The 4705-nt window shown below is 36.2% G+C and overlaps 1 long non-coding RNA gene across 1 annotated transcript; it reads right to left on the bottom strand.

Moving 5' to 3' along the window:
• Positions 1-1707: 1707 nt before the first annotated feature.
• LOC124153768 lies at positions 1708-2706 on the bottom strand. Its single transcript, XR_006863758.1, has 2 exons — positions 2250-2706; positions 1708-1816 (listed from the first exon to the last, which is right to left on the bottom strand). It is a non-coding gene; the product is annotated as an uncharacterized LOC124153768 (long non-coding RNA).
• Between the last annotated feature and the right edge of the window lie 1999 nt (positions 2707-4705).

The following is a 4705-nucleotide window of genomic DNA, read 5'->3' as shown; positions in this document are numbered from 1 at the left end:
TGTGTGTGAGATCTTGAAGACCCCATGAAGTGTAAGGTCTTCAAGACTTCATGAAGTATGCGGTCTTTAAGACATCATTCATGTGACCTCATGAAGTGTGAGGTCTTAAAGGCCCTTTCATGTCTCTTAATGTGGAATCTTAAAGGAGTCCAACGTATGAGTTCATATAAGACCTCATTACGAATACTGTGTTGACTGGGTATACTGCTCACTGATTGTTAGGCTATTTGAAGTTCATCAAATGACGTAGTAATGTTATAGGAAGAAGTAACTTAAGCTAATTCCATGACGAATTTTTGCAGTCAAAGAAATAAGTACAAAGCAATGTTAGCCTAAAAAACGAATGTCAAAAGTGTAGAAACAAATTGCGGTAAAATCTGCGTAACGCAGCCAGTAATAACTACATGTCAAAATTTCAATGGGCAAATAGAAACACAAAATTACAATGGAATTTGCTTAAAGAATTAATTGGCGAAGAACAAAGAGATCGTTCTATGATGCAGTTAGAATTAAATGGAATTGTTAGTAGTGATTCAAAAAATTTTGCCTCTGAATTTAATAAATACTTTAACAAAATGTTTGAAGGCGCAAAAGTAAAATACAATGGTGAGAACAGGACATGTACTCAAAACCCCTGTGCTAATAAAAGTGAGTTGAATTCCTTTTTCATAGAACCAGTGGTGCCAATTGAAATAGTAAAATTTGTTAAAAATCTTTCGTGTAATAAGTCCCCTGGACATGATGGTATAGATGTTAGAATGTAGAAATAAATCAATGATGATGTTGGCTCTATGTTCGCTCACTGCTGTAATTTAAGTTTTATCAATGGCGTATTTCCAAGCCCTTTGAAGAAAGCTCCCAGGTAAAAATATTTGGTCTGTAACTGAGCTGGAACAGGTCTGGAACGGGGGTGGAACTAAAGGTCTGTAGCTGGTCTGGAACTGGGAAGAAATTGAAACATTGCTCCAGACCAGTTTGGTCTGCAACTGGTCTGGACAACGGGTGGGTAAACTGGTCTGGACCCAGGAATAGCTTGGTCTGTAACTGGTCTGTACTGCTCTGGAACTGGGCTGTTCTCAGGGAGACTATGTGGTCTGGAACTAATCTGTACTAGTGACTAGTTGGTCTATACTACTTAACCTGAGACTCAGGATAACTATAAGATCAGTCAATCTCATTGATCTGACTGGTTCAGTTCAGCTAGTAAGGAAAAGGGAACAGCCTAAACAAATTTATCTGAGAAGCCTACTGAAGGCATTTCCCAAACAGCCAAATATGACGGAGATAAAGGCATACTGGATAGCAGTAATCTTCAATTGTTACAATGGCATTCTTACATAATCAATTTAATACATTGTAAATTTTGAAAAGCGATGATACATCTCTATGGATGTCTTCAGTTGTAAGGGGCAAGAAAGTTAAGTATTCTTATTACAATAAAAAGCTCAGAGTTGATGTATCTCCAGATTATACCAGTATGAGTGCAAATGGAATTCAGAATTTAACAAATGTCAACCCGATCGTAAGATATTCATTGTGCTCACACTTGGCAACTGCATTTCAGCTGTGAATTGCCATTTAAGTTCTAAGTTGATAAAACATGTTAGCATACGACTTTTGACAAACCATCAATAACATATCCCCTGCAACAGGAAATTTTGGATTCGTATGGAGGTGGATGATTTTCTATGCAATAAAATAAATCCATACAGGCAATTTAACATTTATTGATGTACTCAAAACATTCTCTAGTACTAGTAACACAGTTAACATGTATCGTAGTAGAGAAAACGTCTAGTGTCCATCGCCATCAATCCTGGAAAATGAGAATTGTAACATTTAATAACCAGCTAAGTACTTAATAAGTACTTAAGGTAACTTAAAATTGTTCCACATATTCTCTAATATGGTTATTCAATTTCAAGAAAAACCCTTCATGCACGAATGAATTTATAGTGAGACTAATGCTTTTATGCCATGAAAAACAGCTAACAATGTGGTTTCTAACGCGAGAACAGTAATTTGAAATATTTCAACTTAATCGATCTGAATGCATAGTATTTTTAATATATAAGTTAAGCCAAAGATCAACCTAAATTGTAACCACAGTGAGAACGTAGTAATAAATAATCTTATATAACTATTGGGTTGAAAGAAGTAGTTCATTAATTGCATTACTCCTAAAAAATTGTTGATACTCAAGTTCGTTGATTTACTATCGATTGTAAAAATATATTCCATGTACTTACATTAAAAAAGTCAGCGCAGCAGAGATGGGTTGATACTGACCAAGGCATCTTCTTTAAATCTCTACGTGCTGCAAGGAGCCACTTTTTCCGCAAACCCGGTAAATAAAAACTTTATCCGGCGTTGATTTCATTGTGGTAGTATGCAATTGGCATGAAACAGTATTTTTTTGATTCCTTTTTGGAAGTTTTCACTTTGAATAACGTTATATTTTCCTCGTCCATACGTTCTTAAACATACAGTTACTTGTAAAATACGGTTTTAGGCACAGATTAATTCACAAAGTCGGAAACTACTGTATCTTCGAGTGTAAACATTCCAGTGGCTGTTAGGTCACGTGGTATAGAAGATGGCCGCCGGTTGTTTTGGCGCAAGTTTCAAAATACGATTTTTAATACGTTATAAGTACGTTATATAATGGGAAAAAATTGTAACTCAAATTTTTAATCCGCAAAATATGTATTTACCGCAGTTACTATATTCTTTTACTGAACTAAATTTCTCTGGATCAGGTGCACCTGCTTCTTATAGGTGCGAGGTGTACCTTCACGAAGGTACCTGAGGGACTTCTCATATATTTTCCTCTTCAACAAATGCTTTAATTTTAATGGGTTACTGAAATGATGCACTGAGTTCACCTTATTACCATTTTATACACGGTGTTCTGAATTGAGATCCATTTGCATTTGAGGGGGCAAATAGATACTTGAGTATATTATTTTATGCGTCCATAGCCCAAATGAAGTGTGTAAGCACTACTAGCTGGAAGATATTAAATTTTTCTTACAATCAGCTCATTAACTGCACCCCTTCCCTACAGAAATTCAATGCAATTTTTTGAAAGAAGATAGGTATGTTAGTATGCAACATCAGTGGCGGATACAGATGGGGGGCGCAGGGGGCGCGCGCCCCCCCCCCCCTTGCGGGTCCGCCTGTATTGCCGAGCATTGCAAAACCACAATTGTAACTATTTATATCATAAGATGGCATTGTCTTTTACATGTTTATAATCAGGTTAAATAAAATTTTCATATACTTTGCCTGTGACTTGATCAACTTTTATAAGGATAAAAGTAAAGACAACTCAAGATATGTTGCGCCCCCCCCTTGAGTTTTTTCTGTATCCGCCACTGTGCAACATGTAAGTGTAGATGTTTGGTGAGGAAGAATCCTTCTTCCATGGTAGTGCTACCCTTGCCTTACGCTCCCCGGAATGTAGAGCATGGGTTGATGGAGGGTTAACTACACACCATGGAGGGTACTACCCTTCATTTACCCTATGTCTATACCCACCATGGAGGAGTTCATTTTTATTACAGTGGAAGTTGCGGGCAAAAAGTTTTGCCTGAAATCGGTAAATACATCGGAATTAGAATAAACCATTGCAAATTATTTTATTGACTGCTATCTACTTTCTGAACCCTATTTGATATTTCAACCTTCATTGCTTGTGCAATCATTTAGAAGTAATATTTATTTTTACCTCGCATATTCAATTTGCAGTTTGTATCATAAATTTAAATCGTTAAAAAATCATAAAAATAAAGTTTGCATCATAAATTGAGACTAATATCTGAAGTACTTCTGATATTAGTCTCAATTTATGATGCAGCCCTTTATGATGCAGCCCTTTCTAATGCCATCCAAATAACGCAACTCTCCACAAGCCATGATTGTGGGCAGTGCACTGTCCACAATCATGGCTTACCCATGGGTACCTTTGAACCCATGTGAAATTCATCTATGAAATAACAAATATAAAATTGTAACCCTTCTTGAAAAAAAATTAATGGACATTAAAAATTGACCAATCCATAGCCCAGGATTCCTAATTCCATTAAGTATAAATGCCTGATATACATTATAATAATTTCACTGTTACAAATAAATTTAAGAGCAATTGCAGATGACCGAATAAAATATCAGATCTCATGTCACATTAGAATCCAGACCAGTTGACTCACTTGGAATTCTTCCAGAATAGTTCCAGACCAGTTGAAACTCATAGAATATTTCAGCATAGTTACAGAATAGATCCAGACTAGATGCAGACCATCGAAAATTACAGTACAGTTACAGACAGTTGATCCAGATCAGTTACACACCATCGAATATTACAGCACAGTTACAGACCAGAATTCCAGACTAGTTACAGACCATTTTCCTTTGCCTCTCTGAAATCCAGACCAGTCCAGTTCTGTTACAGACCAGTTACAGAACAAAATTTAGCCTTTCAGACCAGTTACAGACCAGATCCAGATTAGTTACAGACCAAATATTTTTACCTGGGCTGTTGTTATACCTGTGCATAAAAAAGGGTACAGGCAACAAATAACGAATTACCGTCCGATATCTCTTTTGTCTGTATTTGAAAAAATTCTAGAGAAACTTATTAAAAGCCGCCTTCTGAAATTCCTAGACAAGACCAAATTTTATAGCGAAAATCAGTTTGGATTCA

Source organism: Ischnura elegans, chromosome 1 (genome assembly GCF_921293095.1).
Source record: "Ischnura elegans chromosome 1, ioIscEleg1.1, whole genome shotgun sequence".
NCBI lineage: Eukaryota > Metazoa > Arthropoda > Insecta > Odonata > Coenagrionidae > Ischnura > Ischnura elegans.
Note: the sequence above shows the minus strand (reverse complement) of the source record. Positions and strands in the feature narration are given on the sequence as shown.